Source organism: Cornus florida, unplaced genomic scaffold, assembly GCF_030987335.1.
Source record: "Cornus florida cultivar Cherokee Brave unplaced genomic scaffold, ASM3098733v1 CherokeeBrave_3.0.0_Hap2_Chr08, whole genome shotgun sequence".
Lineage (NCBI taxonomy): Eukaryota > Viridiplantae > Streptophyta > Magnoliopsida > Cornales > Cornaceae > Cornus > Cornus florida.
Window position 1 is genome coordinate 77,076,299 of NW_026775578.1, and position 14,248 is coordinate 77,090,546.

Here is a 14,248-nt window from a genome sequence, read left to right on the forward strand (position 1 = left end):
GTGATCTTTGAAGTCCAAGTTTTTCTTTGATTTCTTGCAACTTTGATGCTTCCTTGAATCCATTGCTTGAATGTTTGGAATGCTTTGGAATGCTTGGAATGGATCTTCTAGCTCATCATTGAGGATTGAATGTTGATCAACTATATATCACTCAATTAAAACATTAGTACTTAAACATCATTAATGGTTTGTAATCATCAAAACATAAGATTGACCTTTAGATAAAATCCTTTGGCCAACACCCACCACATGCAAGTGTGTGGCAAAACACTAGAACACTTGGGATTTCACTCTCCGGAATGCATCTTCTCACAATTTGATCGGGACAATAACGGTATAAAACAGGGTCTTCCCAATAGTAATTCCGGATGTTGGCAAAGAAATGATTTTTGTCGTTCTTTGACCAAGAGGTTGGAAGCTTGCCTATTGCCAAATAATTCACAATATCAGCGAACCAAGGCATTATTCCATTTGAGAATTGAAAAAGTTGTTCATCCGGGAAGGAATCATGAATTGGAAGACTAGGGAAAGGCTCTATTTGTAATCTGGAAAGATGATCAGCAACCACATTTTCGGTGCCCTTTTTGTCCTTGATTTCAAAATCGAATTCCTGGAGGAGTAAAATCCATCTAATCAATCTAGGTTTTGTTTCCCTTTTTGTTAAAAGATGTCTCAATGCAGCATGATCAGAGTAAAAAACAACCTTAGATCCTAGCAAATAAGAGCGGAACTTATCAAGAGCATATACTATAGCAAGTAATTCCTTCTCGGTAGTGGAGTAATTCAATTGAGCTCCTGAGAAGGTTTTGCTTGCATAATATATGGCACAAGGGAGCTTACCTACTCGTTGGCCCAAAACTGCCCCCATGGCATAGTCAGAAGCATCACACATAATTTCAAAGGGTAAAGACCAATTAGGAGGTTGCATGATAGGAGCAGATGACAATGAAGTGCGCAATTTATGAAAGGCATCTAGGCATGCTTGATCAAAGATGAAAGGAGTATCCTTGGCAAGAAGATTGCACAAAGGTCTAGCGATTTTGCTAAAGTCCTTGATGAAGCGGCGATAGAAGCCGGCATGACCAAGAAAAGAGCGAACTTCCCTCACCGTTGAAGGTGGGGGTAGTTCAGAGATGAGTTCAACTTTTGCCTTATCTACCTCAATTCCTCTTCTAGATATGACGTGACCCAAAACAATTCCCTCTTGAACCATGAAATGGCTCTTTTCCCAACTAAGAACAAGGTTTGTTTCACGGCATCTTTTAAGCACTAAGTCCAAATTTTTGAGGCAAGCATCAAAGGAAGACCCAAAAATAGAAAAATCATCCATGAAGACCTCAAGATACTCTTCCACCATATCCAAAAAGATAGACATCATACACCTTTGGAATGTAGCAGGAGCATTGCATAAACCAAAAGGCATCCGTCTATAAGCAAATGTGCCAAATGGACATGTAAAGGTGGTTTTCTCTTGGTCTAATGGGTCAAGGGCCACTTGGTTGTAACCGGAATATCCATCTAGAAAGCAGTAGTATTGTTGCCTCGCCAATCTCTCTAAGATTTGATCAATGAAGGGTAAAGGGAAATGATCCTTTCTAGTGGCGGCATTTAATTTTCGGTAATCAATGCACACACGCCATGAGTTGGCGGTGCGCTTAGAGATTTCCTCACCTTTAGCATTTTCAACCACGGTAATTCCCGACTTTTTGGGAACTACTTGTGTAGGACTCACCCATTTGCTATCGGAGATTGGGTAGATGATTCCGGCATCCAAAAGTTTCACTACTTCTTTCTTAACTACCTCTTTCATGTTAGGATTCAATCTCCTTTGGGCATCCCTAAAGGGTTTTGTATCCTCTTCTATGAGTATACGATGCATACAAATAGAAGGATCAATTCCCTTAAGGTCCGCCACACTCCACCCTATAGCTTCTTTGTTTTCTTTAAGTACATTAAGTACAGCATTTTCTTGGTCCTTATCTAGGCTTGAAGAGATGATAACCGGAAGAGTGTCGCGAGGACCTAGAAATGCATACTTAAGATTAGAAGGCAAAGTTTTTAGTTCAAGAGTTGGTGGAGATACCAAAGATGGAACCGAAGGAGTACTAGAAAGTGAAGGAAGAGGCTCAATTGGAGTTTTCCATGGTGGACAATTCAAACTTGCTATGGATTCCATTATATTGCTTACTTCATTGATTGAATTTTCATTATCAAACCCACAACTCTCATACATTTCAAGAAGACATGAGGCAAGAGGATCATCGGATAAAAGAGATGAGAGATCATCCTCAAGCGGTTGTTTCATGATTATTGTGGTAATTGATTCCTCAACAACCTCATCTAACACATCAATAACATAACACTCATCTTCATCTATGGGTTGTCGACTTGCATTGAAAACATTGAGTTTGACCATCATGTTGCCAAAAGAAAGATCCATGATTCCGGACCTACAATTGATAGTGGCATTGGCGGTGGCAAGGAATGGTCTTCCCAAGATGATTGGGATTTGAGTAGTGGAATTAGCAACCGGTTCAGTGTCTAACACTACAAAATCAACCGGAAAGTAGAATTTATCTACTTTGACAAGGATGTCCTCAACCATACCCCTAGGTGTTTTGACGGATCTATCGGCCATTTGAAGCACCACCGAGGTTGGTTTTAACTCATTTAACCCCAATTGGACATACACAGAATAAAGAATCAGGTTAACACTTGAACCTAAGTCAAGAAGAGCTCTCCGGATCTCGTGATTTCCAATTACACATGAAATGGTTGGAGCACCGAGGTCTTTGCATTTGAGTGGAGTATTTTGTTGAAGAATGGAGCTCACTTGCTCCGTGATGAACACTTTCTTAGGACCTTGTCCTTTGTTCCTCCTCTTTTGTGTGCAAAGATCTTTCAAGAATTTGGCATAAGGCGGAATTTGCTTAATTGCGTCTAAGAGGGGAAGACTTATGTTCACTTGCTTGAAAACATCCATCATGTCAAGTATTTTCCCATCTTGCCTCTCTTGAGGTGAGGTTTCTCTCAAAGCATAAGGGAAAGGAGCTTTTGGCTCATGACATTTTGGTACTTGAGAAGATGATGAAGATTGAGTATTCCAATTTGGAACATTCTCATCCAAAGAGATAGGTATGGAATTGGAATTTTGATGAGTGACAACATTTGGTTGCACCGATTCACTATCTTCCTTTGGCAACTCAACCTTATTGTCAACTTGCTTACCACTTCTCAAAGTAGTGATTGCTTGTGTTTGAACTTGTGAGGCATTCTCTGACGTAGAGTTTGCCTCCACACAAAATTGAGCTTTTGGGTTCCTCTCGGGTTGACTAGGTAACTTACCCACTTCCCTTGCATTCAATGCATTAGCTATGATCCCGATTTGGGACTCTAGCTTTGATATAGATTGAGAGTGTGAATGCAACAAATTTGTGTTCTTCTCTAGGCTATCCAAAGCCATTAAAACCTTATCTTCAAATGTAGAATCATTATGAAGTGCATGAGGAGAATGATGCTCCGTTTGGAATTCATACAATTGAGGATGTGAAGAATTATTCATTCTTTGATGATATGAAGGAGTGAACCCTTGAAAACTTTCATTTCTCTTGTGAGGTGGAATGTACTTGTTTTGAAAATTCTGAGCTTGAAAAGAATTTGGATGTTCATTCCACCTTGGAACATAAACATTGGAATAGGGATGAACAAATGTAGCATTGACTTGTTCATAGTGTTCATTATAAGCATGTCCGTGGGGACAATCAAAAGTAGTGTGCAAAACACTTGAACATGTCATACAAGGCTCATTCATTTGAGAGGTATGATGATGAGGATAGGAATTGTTAGCCGATTTTTGATTTAACAAGAATTGGTCAAACTTTTGAGAAAGAGTTTTAATCTCGGCTACAATTCCCATTGAACTCTCTATTTGACAAACTTGAGAATTTTTCTTCTTCTCTTTTCGTTCATGGTCAATTTGAGAAGTATAAAATTTTTGTAAAAAGTTTTCTCTTATCTTCTCAAAGAGTTGCGAAATGTCATCCTCATGTTTCCCAAAATATGATCCTCCACATGATGTATCAACAATATCTTTATGAATGTCGGATAGGCTCTCATAGAAGGATTGAACCACTTGCCATTTTGGAATGCCATGATGTGGGCATTTCCCTAGCAAGTCATTCAATCTTTCCCAAGCCTCATGTAATAACTCCCCATTTTTTTGAGAAAAAGTTCTAATTGAAGTACGCATAGCATTGGTCAAGCTCATGGGATAAAACTTTTTTAAAAATTCATTTTGCATTTGCATCCAAGAAGTTATAGAATTTGCTTCCAAAGTATTGAACCAATGCTTTGCCTTGCTTTTGAGGGTGAAAGGGAAAAGGAGTAGTCTAATCACTTCCTCCGGGACATTCATGTATCCAATGGTGGAACATATTTCAAAGAATTCATTTAGATGCTTATAAGGCTCCTCATCATTTAGACTATAGAAAAGTGGACACAATTGAATAGTTTCGGGCTTGATTTCATATTGATTTGTCTCAAAATTAGGCAACATGATACAAGAAGGTGCATGGTATGCATGGAGATCATAATAGTCACGAAGTACCATTGGAGGCATTGGAGCTTGAGCCCCGAGACCGTATTGATCGGGAAGGAGGTTTTGCATGAAATGCGGGTCTAGGTGGCCAAGATTACCCTCTAGGTTTTCTATATGAATGCCTAGAGTGAATGATCAAGTAAAGACTACAAATCACAACAAAGCAATCAAACAAACACTTCTCCTCCACAACAAGTCAAATATCATCAACTTCCTCCATATACAATAATTCCCATACTCCCATGCTTTCAATGATATGCAATGCCACCACGTGGGCCCCCGATTTAACTAAGGAGATTGGGTAAGAAGGTCTCACAATAGTCCTTTAGCATTTCAACTCCAAATTTAAAAGCTTAGCTTAGCAAAAAATTTTTAGCAACTCTTCATTTTAAGCATTTTTCCTTTGCTTTGCTTTGTTCCTTAGCTTGGAAGTTCTTTTCTAGCTCATTGCTCAATGCACCTTGTTAATGAAGAACAAACTTTATAAGTAATCAAAAACAGAAAATAAAAAGAAAGTAAAGACACGATCAAAAGAGTACTAATCCTAATTGAATTTCATAATTCGACGTTGCCAATTTAAAAATCCCCGGCAACGGCGCCAAAAACTGACCGGGTCCTCTTTTACAAGGGTCGCGATACCAAGTCAAGCTTGAAGAGTTGTGTGTGTTTAGGAGGTGGCCAAGTTTTACATTTATAAAAAGCCACTACTACCTTTCTCTATATAAAATATAGATAGGGCGAGTAGGGATCGTCCTAAGGGATTTGATGGTGTATCGAATTGTGAATTATGGTAATTAGGGTCAGTAGGTCGAGTGATCACATAATTGGTTGGTTGGTTGATTATGCTAAATGAGCTAAACTATAATAAAGCAATGCAATAAGATAAAAAGTAAGTAAGAAGGAAAGGTCTTGGGGTGTAGAGATCACCACCAAACAATACTATTCCAAACCATAATCAAGTGACTAATGAGGGAAATGAATGTGTTGCAACAATGTTGTGTGTGTAAAAGACATTCAATTGGTAAGGGTGACTCACAAGTGCAAATTGTCTCCATCAATATTTGTGAGGCCACAATACATCTATTGGTAGAGGAATATATTGTCTAAACATCATGTGAAGATAACAAAATAACAATTCAAGTCATTGAACCTTTCATTAAGCTTATAGTCCAAGCAATCCATAAGGATGACTTAGTTAAACATGCATTATCTAATCATCATGTGAGAGGTACAAAATATCTATTCGGAGAGGAATAAATTGTCTAAACACATGTGAAAGATACAACATATCATAACTAATCATTAACCCTTCATTAAGCTCAAAATTCCTTTACATCACAAAATTAGAGCATATGCTTCTTGCATTCAAAAGCATGGAACATCAAAGAACAAGCATGAATTGTTTCCCCAACTAACACTACACTACTTAAAAGAGAAACACAATCCATCAAGGAATAAGTATGAACCATCTAGAGACATAACAAGAGCATTACATTAAGAACTTCATATTTTGGCAATCTCCAGATTAAAGGCATTAATACACATAGACATGCATCAATAACATTAAATCTAGAGGTGAGCATCTACTCTAGCATACATAGACATATAGATAGAGAAAATGATCAATTAGAAGCATCAATCCATAGAACTCAATGAATAATCAAGATCTTCATAAGTTCAAGAATCAAAATATGCATTACAACACACATCCCTCAAAATTACACAAGATGGGGTAAAGAAAGCATGCTTGGTGCTAACTCTAGCCCCAAGAAGATGTCTAGCCACTCATGGTAGTGATGATCCAACCCTCAAGGGCTAACTCCATGGCTGCTCCTTGTAGATGAAGATCTCCTCCAATGGTAGCTCTAGCTTCCTCCCTTCTTCCTCTCCAAGAATAGCCTCCAAGATGATTTTCAATGTGTGATAAGAGACTCTAGGCTCCTCCCCAAAAAGTGTATCATATTCCTTATATAGGTAGGTCAAATACACCCTATGATGAGCTGTGGTCGTGCAAGGCATATTCTCCAATGATTGGGTGAAGGACGGAATAAATGAGCTGGACTTTAACTTTTTCTCGCTGGAGGAAGTTCGATCGATCGAACCTTAACTTGGATCGATCGAAGATGGGTTCGATCGATCGAACTGCATCTTGGATCGATCGAAGTGGTCTGACTCCTCCGGATAAGAACAAAGCTGAGATATTTCGAAGATATTTATGGGGAAAAGGACAAAGGTGGTTGGTAGGCGTACAGCTGTGGATAAGATCAATCATTTGAATAGGAGAAAATAGGGTTCGATCGATCGAAGGTGATGTTGGATCGATCGAACTTGGAATTTCAGTAAAGGCCAAGGTTGGATCTATCGAGAAGTACTGTGATCGATCATAGATGTTCGATCGATCGAACTTTTCAGCTGCACAACTTTGATTCCTTTTTGCTCCTTGCTTTCTCCACTTTGCTCCCTCCTTTGGTTTATCTCAGGATTGCTTCAATTAAGATCTTATTTGGCTGAGTTAGCTCAATTTTGGGATTAGTGCCTGAAAATATAAATAACACGTAATAAGTCTAAAACGGCAAAGTAAGATAGATAAAGGTACTAGAATGCTTAAGCTTAACGGGTTTAAATGCGCATTTTTTAGTGCTCATCAAACCCCCAAACTTAAATATTGCTAGTCCCTAGCAATGAACTAAGAAGTAAAGGAATGAAATGAACAACTAAACAAGTATAAACTGGAAAGCAAGTAAAATGATAGCGCCACTTTCGTAGGGAACACGATTGCATTTAGCATATGCAACAAGCCTTTTAAACCCCTAGGTTACCCCTAGTGGACGAGTAAAATCTCGTGAGGGTTTCCAGAAATGGTACCCACAAACATTAAGCTCATTCTTTCAAAAGAGGCACCAATATTGCAAACAAGCATTGGGAGAAAACTACCTCAAGTATGCAATTTTTCAACCGTTTCTAAGCAATCTCCCAAAATTTCAATATCAAGCAAGCAAGCATTGTCCTCCACACATCAAGAAAATGATCATGAAAATCAAAACAAGTCTAGAATCCATGTGAGAGGTCCGGCATCAAGTGTGTTGCTATCTTAGCTAACTAGAGAAGTAATCACATCCTTACCCTCAAACTAGCACACAAATCTAGTACCGATCATCAAGATAAGAGAGTGGACCTTTTATTAAAGCTTTATTGTTCTAGGTGCGCTTATTCTTTTCACTCTATTTCTCTTTTATTTTTTATTTTTTATTGAGGATCAAAGCTGGAAGTATTGTGCAATGTGTTGATCTCTTAAGCTTTCTAGAAGATTCATGTAGCGAGCTTTAGGTCAATGACTCCCAAACCAGATGGCTTTAGGGCATTAGGTGTTAAGACACCCTTACGGACTTACAAACTCAAATCAACTAGGCTACAAATCAAGACGACAACCATCTAATCATTTCCCACTTCTCACTTTTATTGCTTTTTGCAACTTCTTCTTCTTTTTTTCTTTTCTTTTCTTTTCTTTTCTCTCTTTTTTTTTTTTTTTTTTTTTTTTTTTTTTTTTTTTTTTTTTTTTTTTTCAATTCAATTATTAACCTAGAGTTTGGGCCCTCCACCTTTCGGCGCGAGAAGTTCACTGCTTAATGAGGCAAGAATCTCGGCTACTCAATGAAAAGGGGTTGTTATCCACCTTTATCAAGAATGAAAGCTTTCAATGCACTACTAGCCCAATTGGGATATAACCAATTCAATAATCAACAAAGCATGTACCCCATAATTGAATGCTAGCGTGCGCCAGTGCTAGTGTAGAATCCTAGAATGAATCTCAAAACAATCACAAAATCAGGATGATGTGGACCACAAATGCAAGCAAGATATCAATCTTTTGAAAAATTTACTCCTAAATGGCATCCTCAAGGCATACAAGGAGTATTGGACTCTCAAGTCAAGAAATTTTTAAATTTTAAGCAATATAGTCCTTAAAAGATCAAAATCATAGCTAGAAATGGACCAAGTATAGAAATATCCCTCAAATACACAAGACATGCTCAAAATTTGAATTTTAAAGTAACACTGAAATATACACCAATACCCCAAACTTAAACTACACATTGTCCTCAATGTGTGAAGAGAACAAAGGAAAGAGTATACCAGTGCTTTAGACATGAATGATCGGGATAGAAGTATCCAAAGTGGGTGGCATGGCCCCCCCAAACTTGGGATAAACTGTGGTCCTGAAAAGTTTGCACTCGGATAAACTCATTAGAAAACAAGATAGGATAATCAGTGCACAGTGGACATGCAAGTGTAAGATGGGATAAATAGAGAATAGAGAGAGAGGTGTAAGAGTGGTCCTGAAAAATTAGGCAGCACTCTCTCACTGAAGTCACTGTGGTGTACCTGATGGAGTCAAATATACAAATATGAGATACTAAGAGACATCCATAATCAAGAAGCAATATATAGAGAATATAAAGTGCAGGTACATCAATAAAATAATAAAGCCGACAGACCGGCCGCAAAATATAATACAGTAACAGTGACAGTATAATACAGATCCAGAATAAAAGAAATGAAAGCATAGAACAACTGGAAGTGGAGTCTCAGGAGGCCCGATCGTGAAGATCTGCAGTGGCTGGAGGTGCCGGCTGTGAGTTCGATCGATCGAAGATGGAGTTTGATCGATCGAACTTAGGTCTCCACTCTTAATGAAATTTTTTTTTTTTTTGATCAATTAGAGAAAATGCAAATTTCGATCGATCGAAGAAAGATTTCGATCGATCGAAGAGGATAAAGAATGTACAAGTTTAAGGGTTCAAGAGTTGATATGTGCTGGAACCTTGGATCGATCGAGCTTGGAATTCGATCGAACATGAAAAATTTTGAAAAGTCCCGAGAGCATGCATTTTGGAGTGTGGATGCAGGTCCAAAATTTTTCTAAGTGTTGGGACTCATGATCAATCGAACAACATGTTGGATCGATCGAAAGGTAGTTCGATCGATCGAACTTTTGAGAATTTGGAGATCCCGAGAGCATGCATTTTGGAATTTGGATGCAGGTCCAAAATTTTTCTAAGTGTTGGGACTCATGATCGATCGAACCACATGTTGGATCGATCGAAAGGTAGTTCGATCGATCGAAATGGTTTACGATCGATTGAACTTTTGAGAATTTGGAGATCCTGAGAGCATGCATTTTGGAATTTGGATGCAGGTCCAAAATTTTTCTAAGTGTTGGGTGAAAAATGAGAGCTGGATCGATCGAGTCCATAGTTGGATCGATCGAACCAAAGTTCGATCCATCGAACCAAGACTTGGATCGATCGAAATTATGCCTAAATGCTCAAAATGACTTGAATGCTCATGCAATCCCTTACTCAGTTCCTTCCAATTTATATGAACCACAAAAACAGAATCTAGACTTCGCAAGAATCAAAATGCAAGATAGAAATGAGGGAGGAATAGGGTTTTGACATCCTACGAATTTCGGTGCTAGTCTTTAACGTCTCTAGCAAGACCTAGGGTTCTTTTAACCCGGATCAAAGATCTTGCAATGCATCCCCTCCTTTTTGGGATGAGAGATGTTTTGAGTTCCACCCAACAAATGGTTCTTGGAAGAACTTGTTGGATTTAACTCAAAAGATGTTTTTAAATTCTTATCAAAATCTTCATCAATATGTTCATACACCGGGTCAATAAGATTTGCAACCTCTAAATGTCTTTGAAAGACTTGGCCCTCTATGTATGGTTTCAATCTTTGCCCATTCACCTTGAAGATGTTCCCCTTCTTCAAGTCTTGTATCTCTACCGCTCCATGCGGTGCAACCGAGATAATTTCATAGGGACCTTCCCACTTGGTTCTCAATTTGCCGGGAAAGAGTTTTAACCTAGAGTTGAAAAGCCAAGCTTTTTGACCGGGTTCTAAGGACTTCTTCACAATATGCTTATCATGGAAGGCATTGGTTCTTTCTTTGTAGAGCTTGGCATTATCATAAGCATTGTGCCTTAGCTCTTCCAATTCACTCAATTGAAGTAGCCTATTCTCTCCGGCTTTGTGAGCTTTTTAACTGCCCAAAAGGCTTTGTGTTCTAGCTCAACTGGAAGATGGCAAGGCTTCCCATAAACAATTCTATAAGGGGACATGCCAATGGGAGTCTTATATGCCGTACGATAAGCCCACAAAGCATCATTTAGCTTTCTTGACCAATCTTTCCGGGTGGGGTTAACCGTTTTCTCAAGGATATGCTTAATTTCCCGGTTAGACACTTCAACTTGTCCACTTGTTTGAGGATGGTAGGGAGTGGCTACTTTGTGAGTGACGGAGTACTTAAGAAATAATTGCCTCAAGAAATGATTGCAAAAATGCTTTCCTCCATCACTTAACATAGCCCTTGGCATACCAAAACGAGCAAAGATATTGGATTTAATGAATTGAATGACCACGGAGTGATCATTTGTTTTGGTAGCACAAGCCTCAACCCACTTAGAAACATAATCAACGGCAAGAAGAATGTATTGATAACCATATGACATAGGAAATGGACCCATGAAATCAATGCCCCAAATATCAAAAATTTCAACAACCAATATATTGGTTAATGGCATCATATCTCTTTTAGACATTGTTCCCATCTTTTGACACCTCTCACACGACTTGCAAAAGTTGTAGGCATCTCTATGAATAGTGGGCCAAAAGAGCCCACTTTGAAGAACCTTTAGGGCGGTCTCCTTTGCACTAAAATGCCCACTGTTACTCAAGAATTGACTCTAGAGGGGGGGGGGGGGGGGGGGTGAATAGAGTCAATGGCCAATTTTCGTAAATTATTGAAATACAATTTCTAATCAACAGTATAACCAATTATGCAATAAACAAGATATGAAAGTAATCAATTTAGCACAATTGTAAATGAGATAAGGGAAGAGAGATTGCAAACAATAACACAGCGATTTTTGCGAGGTTCGGAAACTCCTACTCCTCGGCTCAAGATCCCTCTTGAGACTTCCCAAATTCTTTAGAGCTTCTCCTTAATGGTGGAGAGCAAACCTTCAATTGAAGCAAGACCTTGCTTCTCTTTCTTGCTAGGAGAACACCCTTCTCCTAGGCTTTCTTTTGGGTCACACCAACCCTTTACAGTATCCTTGCTAAGAGACCACCTCTCTTAGTTTTACATAGGCCACACCAGCCCTTATAATTTCTTTGCTACGAGAAACTTTTCCTTTTAGGCTTACAGCAGATTTGTAGATAGAATTTGTAGTACAAGAAATCCTCTCAAGAACTGATACAAATCAAACCTCACAATAGAGTATATATGAAATCAAGTGAAGCTCAAACTCTAAGTATGAAATGTATGAGAGATGATAAGGAAAATGCAGAACAAAAGCTCTGATGAAATACTAGAACAAAAGTTCAGCAAAGGCTTACTAAATGCTCTCTGAAGTTCACTCTGGTTCAGCTATGGAAGCTTCTATATGAGATGAAGATTGATGTCTAAACAGAGGCTCTATGAGTGAGTAAAACCATAACAAAAGCTCTGTATTAAGATAGAGCCAAAAGCTCTTTGATGCACTTGAATGAATGTTCTTGAATGCTCTCTCAAGTAGTATAATAGAGCAAAAACTCTTTGAAGATTAAAATAAGAGCAAAAGCCCTGTTAATCTTTTCTGGAATCTCTCAAGATAGAATAAGAGTGAAATGAGAGAGATGAAGAGAAGATTGAGAACAAAAGCTCTGATTGCAATGTAATTTAATGTCTCTTAAAAAGGGTGTATTTTTGTAGACAAGCCCTCTGTATATATATAGAAATTCGTAGCCCAATATAGCTGTTAGAAGTGGTTAGAGGAATTAAATGCAGAAAAAATGCCGTTGTAATTCAAAACCCTCAAAGGAGCCGGCTCTTTGCAAAAGTGGAGGCGGCTCAATTTCAAATGGAGGCGGCTCCATTAGAAAAGTGGAGCAGGCTCTTTTTTTGAAAAGGAGACGGCTCAATGGAAAAGTAGAGCCTTCTCTAGATTTTTAGAGCCTTCTCTACTTTCGTAGAGCCTTCTCTACTTTTTGGTAGAGCCCTCTCTAGTTTTTCATTGAGCCTTCTCTACTTTTCTGAGCCGTCTCTAAATTTTTAGAGCCTTCTCTAGTCTTTGAGAGAGCTGGCTCTATTTCTTATAGAGGCTGCTCTTGCTTCATGAAGGCTGCTGCTAAATTGGACAGAAAAAAGTGCATGACTTCAAATAGACATAACTCAGTCCATGAAACTCCAAATAAGGTGAAATTTGAGTCTAAATTTATTGTCTTGAAGTCAGCTATCTAAAGCCACTGGCGTTGCTCAAAAATTCCAACCATAGAAAAAGTTATAGCTGTTTAAGTGCAACCTGGTCAGAATTTTCGCAGAGCAGAATCAGGTATTTTGTGAAGCTCATATCTCAGTCATTTTTAATCCAATTTAGGTGAAATTTGAGTCTAAACTCAAGGGCTCGAAGTCAGCTTTCCAATGCCACTGGCCTTTTGTAAAAATTCCAACTACACAAATAGTTATAGCAGTTTTAGTACAAGCTGGTCTGAAATTTTCTAAGCTGAAAATAGCTTCTTTTGAGATATCCATCTTTCTAGCACCTAAGACTTTGATGAATGATTCAATTAAGTTCAAGGCATATTTATAAGAGTCTTGGGACATATGAAGATGATAAATTTCAAGTGCATTGTGTCCAAGAGTTATTTACCAAGTTTTGGCAACAAAGGCTTTAAAGACGAAAAATTAATTCAATGCCTTTTCCTTTTCTTTTTAGAGACCAAAATAAATATAATGATTAATGTGCATGGTCCTAGAATTTCTAGCTTAAAAAATAAGTTCTTTCAAAGCTTATCAAACTTGAACTAACTCTTTCTTAGCAAAGATTTCATATGACAATATATATAAATGAAGTTCCTAGTCTATTGCTAATGGTCATAGGAGCATATGAATGATATATGATATGCATGGTCCTATAATTTTGAGCTTCAAAAAATATTCAAATATACTTTGACATTGAATCTTAAGCTCTCACCATCCTATCTACCCTTTTCTTCATTCTTTGACCATGATCGTTTAGGCTTGATGAAGACTGGCTTTCTTTCTTTGAAATGCTTTGTGTGATCTTTGAAGTCCAAGTTTTTCTTTGATTTCTTGCAACTTTGATGCTTCCTTGAATCCATTGCTTGAATGTTTGGAATGCTTTGGAATGCTTGGAATGGATCTTTTAGCTCATCATTGAGGATTGAATGTTGATCAACTATATATCACTCAATTAAAACATTAGTACTTAAACATCATTAATGGTTTGTAATCATCAAAACATAAGATTGACCTTTAGATAAAATCCTTAGGCCAACAATCTCCCCCTTTTTGATGATGACAAAACATTGATGTGTTTATTGTCAAAGTGGAGTTGCATTTGAAAGAATGCTCCCCCTATCAATATGCATATTTTGAATATCATAGCATGCTTGATTTTACAACAAATATATTAGACATTAAAGTGTATAAGACTCCCCCTTTCAACATGCATCTAAAATAAGTGAAAAGCAATATACGCATAAGCATAACAAGCATAATGAATTACATATCTTTCTCCCCCTTTGTCATCTCAAAAAGGTGGGAGGATAATCTAGTTTCTTGCCATATTTTCAAGTAGTAG

General features: G+C 38.0%; 1 non-coding gene across 1 annotated transcript; it reads left to right on the forward strand.

Moving 5' to 3' along the window:
• The first annotated feature begins 4,145 nt into the window (after nt 1–4,145).
• On the forward strand, nt 4,146–4,249 carry LOC132272231 (small nucleolar RNA R71). The gene has a single exon (XR_009469997.1). It is a non-coding gene; the product is annotated as a small nucleolar RNA R71 (small nucleolar RNA).
• The last annotated feature ends 9,999 nt before the right edge of the window (nt 4,250–14,248 follow it).